The sequence below is a fragment of the Phocoena phocoena genome, chromosome 5 (genome assembly GCF_963924675.1).
Source record: "Phocoena phocoena chromosome 5, mPhoPho1.1, whole genome shotgun sequence".
Taxonomy (NCBI): domain Eukaryota; kingdom Metazoa; phylum Chordata; class Mammalia; order Artiodactyla; family Phocoenidae; genus Phocoena; species Phocoena phocoena.
This window is the reverse complement of record NC_089223.1, coordinates 67,879,626-67,891,955: the sequence shown is the minus strand read 5'-3', so window position 1 is coordinate 67,891,955 and position 12,330 is coordinate 67,879,626.

The window sequence follows — 12,330 nt, the reverse complement described above, 5'->3', positions numbered from 1 at the left end:
CTTAACTTCAGTGCTGATAACCAGTCTATTCCACATACTCAGGCTTCTCAACTTTATAAATCTGTATCAATGTTCCTGCTCTGCAACAGTTGCCTGAGAATCAGTAGCTGCTGCCCCTCTAGGCAGGGCATTGTTATACATTTGTCAAAGTGTCCACTACTCTGTCTTCAGTAGAGTCTATTTTATTATTCCCAGTTCACTTCATCCATTGATGTTACCCACCAGGTCCCGTAGACATTAACATTTTTAGACCCTGGCATACATTACCTTGTGTGTCAAGCTGCGCAGACACAAGAACAAAAAACATAAAACATTACCTTGTGCCTGCAAAATGAAAAACTCATGGAGAAAAAAATTATTAAGACTACATTGATCGGAGATTGGCTCAAGACAGCAGAGTAGAAGGACATGCGCTCACTCCCTCTTGCAAGAGCACTAGAATCACAACTAACTGCTGAACAATCATCGACAGGAAGACACTGGAACACACCAAAAATGATACCCCACATCCAAAGACAAAGGAGAAGCCACAATGAGATGGTAGGAGGGGCGTAATCACAATAAAATCAAATCCCATAACTGCTGGGTGGGTGACTCACAAACTGGAGAAGACTTATACCACAGAAGTTCACCCACTGGAGTGTACGTTCTGAGCCACAAATCAGGCTTCCCAACCTGGGGGTCTGGCAATGGGAGGAGGAATTCCTAGAGAATCAGACTTTAAAGGCTAGCAGGATTTGATTGCAGGACTTCAGCAGGACTGGGGGAAACAGAGACTCCACTTTTGGAGGGCACACACAAAGTAGTGTGTGCATCCGGAACCAGGGGAAGGAGCAGTGACCCCATAGGATACTGAACCAGACCTACCTGCTGGTGTTGGAGGGTCTCCTGCAGAGGTGGGGGTTGGCTGTGGCTCACCATGGGGACAAGGACACTGGCAGCAGAAGCTCTAGGAAGTACTCCTTGGCGTCTGCCCTCACAGAGTCCACCATTAGCCCCACCAAAGAGCTGGTAGGCTCCAGTGTTGGGTTGCCTCAGGCCAGACAGCCAACAGGGAGGGAACCCAGCCCTACCCATCAGCAGACAAACTGAATAACGTTTTACTGAGCTCTGCCCACCAGAGCAACACCCAGCTCTATCTACCACCAGTCTCTCCCATCAGGAAACTTGCACAAGCCTCTTAGATAGCCTCATCTACCAGAGAGCAGACAGCAGAAACAAGAAGAACTACAATCCTGCAGCCTGTGGAACAAAAACCACATTCGCAGAAAGATAGACAAGATGAAAAGGCAGAGGGCTATGTACCAGATGAAGGAACAAGATAAAACCCCAGAAAAACAACTAAATGAAGTGGAGATAGGCAACCTTCCAGAAAAAGAATTCAGAATAATGATAGTGAAGATGATCAAGGACCTCGGAAAAAGAATGGAGGCAAAGATCAAGAAGATGCAAGAAATGTTTAACAAAGACCTAGAAGAATTAAAAAACAAACAAACAGAGATGAACAATACAATAACTGAAATGAAAAATACACTACAAGGAATCAATGGCAGAATAACTTAGGCAGAAGAACAGATAAGTGACCTGGAAGACACAATGGTGGAATTCACTGCCGTAGAACAGAATAAAGAAAAAAGAATGAAAAGAATGAAGACAGCCTAAGAGACCTCTGGGACTACATTAAATGCAACAACATTCACATTATAGGGGTCCCAGAAGGCGAAGACAGAGAGAAAGGACCCAAGAAAATATTTGAAGAGATTATAGTCGAAAACGTCCCTAACATGGGAAAGGAAATAGCCACCCAAGACCAGGGAGTGCAGAGAGTCCCAGGCAGGATAAACCCAAGGAGAATCACGCTGAGACATATCGTAATCAAATTGACAAAAATTAAAGACAAAAATTATTGAAAGCAACAAGGGAAAAATGACAAGTAACATACAAGGGAACTCCCATAAGGTTAACAGCTGATTTCTCAGCAGAAAGTCTACAAGCCAGAAAGGAGTGGCATGATATATTTAAAGTGATGAAAGGGAAGAACCTACAACCAAGATTACTCTACACAGCAAGGATCTCATTCAGATTTGATGGAGAAATCAAAAGCTTATAGACAAGCAAAAGTTAAGAGAATTCAGCACCACCAAACCAGCTCTACAACAAATGCTAAAGGAACTTCTCTAAGTGGGAAACACAAGAGAAGAAAAGGACCTACAAAAACAAACCCATAACAGTTAAGAAAATGGTCATAGGAACATACATATCAATAATTACCTGAAACATGAGTGGATTAAATGCTGCAACTAAAAGAAAGACACAGGCTCACTGAGTGGATACAAAAACAAGACCCATATATATGCTGTCTACAAGAGACCCACTTCAGACCTAGGGACACATACAGACTAAAAGTGAGGGGATGGAAAAATATATTCCACGCAAATGGAAATTAAAAGAAAGCTGGAGTAGCAATCCTCATATCAGATAAAATAGACTTTAAAATAATGTTACAAGAGACAAGGAAGGACACTACATAATGATCAAGGGATCAATCCAAGAAGAAGATACAACAATTATATATATGCACCCAGCATAGGAGCACCTCAATACATAAGGCAACTGCTAACAGCTATAAAAGAGGAAATCAACAGTAACACAATAATATGGGGGGGAGGGGCTTTAACACCTCACACCAATGGACAGATCAAACAAAATTAATAAGGAAACACAAGCTTTAAATGACACAATAGAACAGATAGATTTAATTGACATTTATAAGACATTCCATCCAAAAACAGCAGATTACACTTTCTTCTCAAGTGCACACAACATTCTCCAGGATACATCTCAGGTCACAATCAAGCCTCAGTAAATTGAAATCATATCAAGCATCTTTTCTGACCACAATGCTATGAGATTAGAAATCAACTACGGGGGAAAAAAACATAAGAAACACAAACACATGGAGGCTAAACAATACATTACTAAATAACCAAGAGATCACTGAAGAAATCAAAGAGGAAATCAAGAAATACCTAGAGACAAATGCCAACAAAAACACAACAATCCAAAACGTATGGGATGCAGCAAAAGCAGTTCTAAGAGGGAAGTTTATAGCAATACAAGCCTACCTCGAGAAACAAGAAAAATCTCAAATAATTAACCTTACACCTAAAGGAAGTAGAGAAAGAAGAACAAACAACACCCAACGTTAGTAGAAGAAAAGAAATCATAAAGATCAGAGCAGAAATAAATGAAATAGGAGCAAAGAAAACAATAGCAAAGATCAATAAAACTAAAACCTGGTTCTTTGAGAAGATAAACAAAATTGATAAACATTTAACAAGACTCATCAAGAAAAAGAGGGAGAGGACTCAAATCAATAAAATTAGAAATGAAAAAGGAGAAGTTACAATGGACAACTCAGAAATACAAAGCGTCCTAAGAGACTACTACAAGCAACTCTATACCTATAAAGTGGACAACCTGGAAGAAATGAACAAATTCTTAGAAAGGTATAACCTTCCAAGACTGAACCAGGAAGAAATGGAAATATGAACAGACCAGTCACAAGTAATGAAATTGAAACTGTGATTAAAAATCTTCCAACAAACAAAATTCCAGGACCAGATGGCTTCACAGGTAAATTGTGTCAAACATTTAGAAAAGAGCTAACACCCATACTTCTCAAACTGTTCCAAAAAACTACAGGGGAAGGAACACTCCCAGACTCATTCTATAAGGCCACCATCACCCTGATACCAAAACCAGACAAAGATACTACAAAAAAAGAAAATTACAGAGCAATATCACTGATGAATATAGATGCAAAAGTCCTCAACAAGGAACTTCCCTGGTGGCGCAGTGGTTGAGAGTCCGCCTGCTGTTGCAGGGGACACAGGTTCGTGCCCCGGTCCGGGAAGATCCCACGTGCCGCAGAGCGGCTGGGCCCGTGAGCCACGGCCGCTGAGCCTGCGAGTCCGGAGCCTGCGTGCCGCAACGGGAGAGGCCACAACAGTGAGAGGCCTCCGTACCGCAAAAAAAAAAAAAAATCGGCAGAAGACCTAAATAGACATTTCTCCAAAGAAGACATACAGAAGGCCAAGAAGCACATGAGAAGCTGTTCAGCATCAGTAATTATTAGAGAAATGCAAATCAAAACTACAATGAGGTATCACCTCACACCAGTTTAGAATGGGCATCATCAGAAAATCTACAAACAACAAATGCTGGAGAGGGTGTGGAGAAAAGGGAACCCTCTTGCTCTGTTGGTGAGAATGTAAATTGATAAAGTCACTATGGATAACAATATGGAAGTTCCTTAAAAAAAATCGAATTACCACATGACGCAGCAATCCCACTACTGGGTATATACCCAGAGAAAACCATAATTCAAAAAGACACATGCACCCCAATGTTCACTGCAGCACTATTTGCAATAGGCAGGTCATGGAAGCAACTTAAATGCCCATCGACAGACGAATGGATAAGGAGGATGTGGTACGTATATACAATGGAATATTAACTGTAAAATGGAATGAAATTGAGTCATTTGTATAGACGTGGATGGATCTAGAGACTGTCATACAGAGTGAAGTAAATCAGAAAGAGGAAAACAAATATCGTATGTTAACACATTATGTGGAACCTAGAAAAATGGTAGAGATGAACCAGTTTTCAGGACAGAAATAGAGACACAGATGTAGAGAACAAACATGGACACCAAGGGGGAAAGTGGTGGGGGGGTGGGGGTGGGGGGGTGATGAATTGGGAGATTGGGATTGACATGTATACACTAATATGTATAAAATGGATAACTAATAAGAACCTGCTGTATAAAAAAAAATAAATTTCAAAAATTCAAAAAATGAAAAAGACTACATTGATCTAAACCTAACAAAGTAGAACCATTAAAATTAATATGAAGTCTGAATTGTAAGATATTTTAAGGTAACTATAATAAAGCAAATGTCAATAAGTACTGCTAATATTACAGCATATGACATATTCCTTTAGGCCAGTTCTACCCATACTGTTAATTACTTAGTTCTTCCCTTTTCCAAACTACCTACTGTTACTCTTCTTTCCCTGCCTTACCCCACCATAGTAGCTGTCAGTGTCCCTCATATATCCTACTTGTTCCTCAGATACACAAGGTCATCCTCAGGCAACTTCTGCCTGAAAGCTTTCTCTTACAGGGAACAGGCCAGAAATGCCAGAAGAGTTAACATCCCCAGGGAACTGCCACCAGCCATTGACAGATGAGGACTAGAGGATAAATACCCCAGTTTCCCTGCCCTTGGGTAGGACAACTCTGAGGCATATTCTAGTGGATTGAGGGCCAGTTGCCTTCAGAGATAACCTGTTCACTGATACACCCTTCATTCATTTCTTTCCTTTCTTTGATTCCAAGTAAACCATTTTCAATAAAATCTTTGTCTTAGGTCTGATGAGCACCCACCCTAGCCTAAGACACCCATCCCAGGAAAGAAAGACCCAGCATGTTGTCTTTATCTTTTTTTTTTTTTTTTTCAGTACGCGGGCCTCTCATTGTTGTGGCCTCTCCTGTTGCGGAGCACAGGCTCCAGACACGCAGGCTCAGCGGCCATGGCTCACGGGCCCAGACGCTCCGCGGCATGTGGGATCTTCCCGGACCGGGGCACAAACCCATGTCCCCTGCATCGGCAGGCAGACTCTCAACCACTGCGCCACCAGGGAAGCCCCTGTCTTTATCTTTTTTTAATCAAAAATTAACATTTGTTGGCACCACCTTCTTTTTACTTTTGAAAGAATTAAGACAAATGGAAGTATTTGGAGAATAACCATTTTTTACTTTCCAATTAAATAATTTTATATTAAAAGGACATATTCAGGATATAAAAGAAATCACCAGCATGTTTTCTTTTTTTTTCCTTTTTGGCCACACCATGCAGCATGCAGAACTTCCCCAGCCAGGGATTGAGCCCATGCCCCCTGCAGTGGAAGCACAGAGTCTTTACCACTGGACCACCAGGGAAGTCCCCAGCATGTTGTCCTTAAAAATATAGCCTTGGGACTTCCCCAGTGGCGCAGTGGTTAAGAATCTGCCTGCCAGTACAGGGGACACGGGTTCGAGCCCTGGTCCGGGAAGATCCCACATGCCACGGAGCAACTAAGCCCGTGCGCCACAACTACTGAGCCTGCGCTCTAGAGCCTTCAAGCCACATAGACTGAGCCCACATGCCACAGCTACTAAAGCCCGCACACCTAGAGCCCGTGCTCCTCAACAGAGAAGCCACTGCAAGGAGAAGCCTGTGCACCTCAACGAAGAGTAGTCCCCGCTCTCCACAACTAGAGAAAGCCCGCGCGCAGCAACGAAGAGCCAACGCAGCCAAAAATAAATAAAGTAAATTTATTTTTTAAAAAAATAACTTCTTAAAATAAATAAATAAATAGATAGATAGATAGATATAGCCTCACCCAGGAGGAAAGTAAAGATTGGCTGTGTTTCCAGTCCATTGAAAAGGATTAGCCTGGTTGGTTTTAGATGGAGAGATAAGGTCTAGTTTTTGACTTGAGAAGGGAAAAGGTGAGAGCAGAAGCATCTGAAATCCCAACTTGGTATTGTTTCTTCCTCACCTCTGAATTCAACCAAGTCTGAATTTCCAGTAACTTTGCACTAATGAATTTGTTCTCTACTCTGGTGGTCCAGTTAACTCCTCCAAGGGCAACTATTGTGGACTGAATTGTACCAACCCCCCACCCATCCCGACCCTTGCCAAATTCATAGTTTTAAGCCCTAATCCCCAATGTGATTGTATTTGGAGTTAGGGCCTTTCAGGAGGTAATTAAAGTTAAATGAGGTCATAAGGGTGGGCCCTAATCTAATAGGACTGGTGTCCATATAAGAAGAGAAGGACACACCAGGTGTGCCTGTGCACAGAGAAAAGGCTAGGTGAGAACACAGCAAGAAGGTGGCCTTGTGCAAGCCAAGGAGTCGGACCTCAGGAGAAACCAGACCTGTCCACACCTTGATCTTAGACTTCTAGCCTCCAAAATTCTGAGAAAATAAATTTCTGTTATTTAAGCCACCCAGTCTGGGATTTTTTTATGGCAGTTGAGGCAAACTAATACAGCAACCCTCAACAAATGGGGCACAATATCTGATGTACATATGAATTTTTCCACCTCCAGTCCTTTGAGCAGACAATTCTGGAAGGCACTTAGCATGCTGCTCAGAAGGTTTTAGCCAAATCAAAGCCCTGTTGCCCAAAGCATTGACCTCCAAAACACACCTCATACTGGCTTTTCCTCCTTCTCTGCTTCAATCTCCCCACTATATTACTCTTGTTTTCTGCGGTCACTCTATACTGCCTATGTAGAAGTGCTTATCACAGCTCTGCTTTTGGGGGAACCCAAGCTAAGACAGGACCTGCCCCCAGACTCAAAGTAGGATCTGGTTCTAGGAATGGCAGCTATCAGAGCCCCATTCATGTACTGCACTCTTTACCTCCAGGTAAATTCAGGAATGCACTAAGCAAAGGTCTACTTCATTCATCACAGTCTTGAGCCCACCAGAGTATCAATGATCAGCTCCTACAGAAGAAACAATGGAAGTGAAGTCAACAACCATCCTAGGACTAAGTTTGGGCCTCTTCCCACAGTTCCTCGGACAGTATAAGCCTGTGATTCTTGTATGATTCCATGCGGGGTGGGGGGAGAAAAGGGGATTGAATAATAACTGAGATTTGATTTCCTGCCAGATGAATAGATGAGGGGTCAACGCTGATGACGTTTGGTTTAGAAAAATAAGGACTATATGTTTTACACCCTGGTGTTAAGAATTCATTAATAGCTGCAACGTAGTGTTAGAAACAGATCAAGGCGTGTTCCACATCATCTTCCATCGGTACCCACCCAGAGGTGCTGAGCCAAATCAATTCCAAATTAAGGAGATTATGTACTACATGTATTTATAAAATGGAAGAAACATTTTTGCCTCTTCTGTTCTCTTTTCCCCCAGGAATAATTTAAATACAAAAGAAATAAAGAAGTTATAAAGAACTCCCTTTTCCTGTGCTTGTTTTTCTAATATTGCATGTTATTTCATAACACTGATAACACAATATGAAGACCAAAAACAAGCTAGGCTTATTTAGTTCAACTTAATTCTTTGCCTCTAAACAATGGTGGGATCAAAACCCAGTAGAAAATTTGGCCTACGAGACACATTGCAGTTAAGGAGTCTACTAGAACTGATGGCAGCGCTCTTGGTCTTTTTCAAGAGGTAAAAATTAACATCTTTCTCTTTTTTAAAAAGAATTTCTTCCCCTCTTTGCTAATTTGGAGTTTCTCCATTTTGAAGTTTTCAGATCTGTACTAGAGATTGTCCTCTGTGGAATTTCTTAACTGCCTGGAAGTTTTCATGAAACTAGCACCCACTGTATATACCTTTGCCTTGCACCTAGCTGGGAGACTCTCATCAAATTACCAAGTAGGTGAATAAATAAATAAATTTCTCTGTAGAAGAAGATAGTTAATGAACTCATTTCTGTTTGCAAAATCGCCTTCATTCTCAGACTGTTTTTCTGCTCTTTATAATTTCCTGCATTGTTAACTTTAACAGAAAAAAAAAATGTCTTTAGTAGCACTCCTGTATCCTATTTAAACAGAAATTTCTTGACTGTCCTTCCATACTAATGCAACTCTAGTCTTCAGGGGTTGATAGAAACATTCAGAAGGACAGCTTAGCATATTACCAACACCTCCCACGGGTCCCAACTGTAGGCACTTTGATTAAGTGTCAGTAGTAACATAGACAGAGAGGGTGACTGCTGCGGGTGTAGATAGAGAAGAAACTGTGTGGGGCAGAGAAGTTAGCTTCTCTCCTTCCTTGAATGAAAAGCTATCTCCTGATTTAATGGAGAAAATGAACCCTGTACTTAGTATGAAACAGAAAAATTAATGATTCACAATAAAACACAGAAAATCATACTCTAATATACATATATCAATGGTTTTAGTCAAAGAATCTTAACAGTTACCTTGATGTACATAAAACAAACTTCAATTGCCATTTTACATATCTAAAGACTTACCTGTACTAATATATTTGTTAACACCCTTGGGTTTTTTGCCCCCCCCCCCCCCCCCCCCCCCGAGCTTACATAAATCTACTTAATAAGGAAACTTCAGGAAACCGAAAGTGCAAAGATCTATTTCCTCCCTCTACCTCATCCGCCTTCAGCCCCAGGCTCGGCCCCAGCACCCAGCACGGAGCTTCCCGCACAGCCCCCTGCTGGTGGTCATCAGATAAATCCTTCTTGCCAGGCAGAGCTTTCTCTGGTGGCCCCAGGTGTAGCTCCCAGCATGCTGTGGGAGCGGACTGCTGGGATGGACCGGAGGTCTTCCCGGTGGTGTCTGTCCAGAGCAGCACCGTCCAGCTAAAATATAATGTGTGCCACAAATGCAGACCACATGTGTTATCAAAAATGTTCTAATAACCACATTGAAAAAAGAGACAGGCAAAATTAATATTAAGAGTACATTTTACTTAACCCAGTTTATCCAAAATATCTTTTCGACGTGTGATCCATGCAAAAAACTATTAGTCGGACATTTTACATTCTTTTTTTTCCTACTATGCTTTCAAAATTGGGTGTGTATTTCACATCACATTTTAATTTGGATTAGCCACTTCCAAGTATTCAATGGCTGTTTGGGCCTGATGGCCCCATATTGGACAGCATGGGTCCAGAGCATACTGTGGTAGTACGTTCACAGAGGGGTGGGCAGGGAAAATGTCACTGCCTTAAATACCCCAGGTATTACACTTTGGGAAACACTACCCTTGGAGTTTTCACAGCCTGAGTTCATGATATTAAGGGATCCCTAGTCAAATTATACTGAGTGAAATTCCTTGGTTAATCCTAAAACTGCCTACAATGTCCTCAGAAATGTTTCAGGGACCTCCAGACTAGGGATTGATTATCCCATCTGAATTGCTACTCCTTTGGGCCATTGCTGAAACTATACAAAATTCTGTACCAGTGGCTGAAGAACACCTTAGTTAGGGGGTTTAACTTTTCCCCCTTTCTCCAGGCAATTTCTGTGATTTTATAATCAAAGCTTCCAAAGTTGTTGATTGTCAATGAGCTGTCTCTGTAGTGTTTCTACTGTACTCTTAATACTATTTTATTTTAGGCCATGTGCATAGTCAACATGGAGTGTGAAAAACACTGTATAAATCATAGAGCCATTTTAAAAAAACTATCCTCACTACATGTAAAAATAGCCTACCTTCTGTCATCTTGAGGGAGGATTGTTTAGTCACACAGCTCTGCTATCTGAATCCACTAGACTAGAGAAGCACTCAACCTTGTTTCTATTAACAATACAGGTCTGGCCTAAATATGCCAGTTCTAATTTTTTTAATGTTTCTTAAAATAAAACAATATTTAAATATAAAAAATAACTAGGTTTGAATTTTTTGGCATTTGTGGGCTAATGAATCATAAAGTCATAGAATTACATAGCTTGAGGGAATTCCCTGGCAGTCCAGTGGTTAGGACTTAGCGCTTTCACTGCCAGGGAATCCTTGGTTGGGGAACTAAGGCCCAAAAAAAAAGAATTACATGTCTTTATAGAGGGTGAAAGGATTAGTTAGACCCTCCAGGCAAAGCTCTCATATTGTAGATGATGACAGTTTTTCAAATAAATATCTAAAAGCCTTGATCCAGATTTTAATCCAAGGACTTTCAAAAATCAAGATGTTTCAAATCATTATATACGTAAGAAATGATCATAATTTTTAAAATCATAAAATTTAGTTTATTTAATAATCATTTATTGGAAGTCTCCCATATACTAAGAAGTCGGTAGATAAAGACAAATTATTTTATCCCTGTTTATATTTATTCCAATATATTATGATACTTTATGATAGAGGTTTATACAATTTGTAATGCTTTCAATAAACAACTAATAGTTTAGCTAACATATTATTGTTATTTATAATATACGAATATACTTTTCCTTTGTGATTAACCATAATGTAAACATTGGCTAAATAACAAGCTAAAACTTTAGCCGGAGACATAAAAAACATTATAATAATATAGCAAAAGATATTTAATGACAGATAAAAGGAAAACTTCCTGACCAAGAAGGTTATTAGAGCACTAGAATGGCTTACCACAGAAGACTGGGATCATTATCTATAAATGTAGGTTATTTCTTCATTATTCAAGGTCTGCTCAAGGAAATGTACATGCAAGCAATGAAGAGACATTTCACTTTTACTTTTGGTAAATTCATTTTTTTTCCTACTTATGAAAGTAATCACAAGCATTTTGAAAACAGAGATAAAATCTCACTCATAATCCCTCCACTCTAAATGTAACCAAGATTAGCAATTTAGTATTCCTCATCTCTGTCTTATTTTCTATACAGACATTTTCATTTTATATTGCTTTAATCAAGGTATAATTACATTTTTCCTATTATTTTCACATATTACAACATAACAATTTTACATGATATTACAACAACAAAACATGATATTCATGAGATACGTGATGGGATGATTCTATGAGGTGTTAGTCCATGTATTTTGTTCCCCAAACCTATGACCATCTCTCCCCTTTGGGCTGCAAAACAAGAGGCCACCATCTGGGTAGGGTCAAGACTGAGGTCAGTTCTGGGTGTGAGGAAAAAAACACTGAATCCTAGCTTTCTAAGTTCAAAAGGAATGTCGAGATGTAAGGTCATTAAAAAAAATTGTTTTGAAAGAAAATGCAACAGAGAGGCCAGTTCCTTCCCCATCATCAAGATCCAAAATAGAAACACTCCTTAAACCTGGGGAGGGTGGGGAAGAAATGCAGAAGAACCCATAGGGTTTGGAAGTTAGTCGGCCCCCCTCAACTCCTCACATCCGAGCTCCTGTGTGTGTTGGGTAAGGGAACAAAAAGCAGTGGAGCTGCCCTCAGGGAAGCTCAGGGGGCGCAGAGGAGAAGGGAATGTGCCTTAATGGTCCTGCCTGGGACTCTAGTAGTTCACCAAGACATGGTAGAGTCAAGGAGAAGGCTGGAAGCGGGCAGTGGGACCCTGACAGATCCAAGATTCCCACAATGTTTACTTAAATATTGCCATGCAAAGGGCTCCAGTGAGTATCAACGGTATCACGTTGAGCCAGCAGGAACTCTAGGTAGAAGGGGCAGCAGGTGGATGTGTTCCCCCTCTTTACACATTCTAAAAAGAGAGGTACTTGAGCCAGGACATACTGGGTATAATGTGGGGGCCATCCTCTAATAGAGGGACCCGCCCCCTCTTTAGGCAAGGTGAGCATGAGAGTGTCAC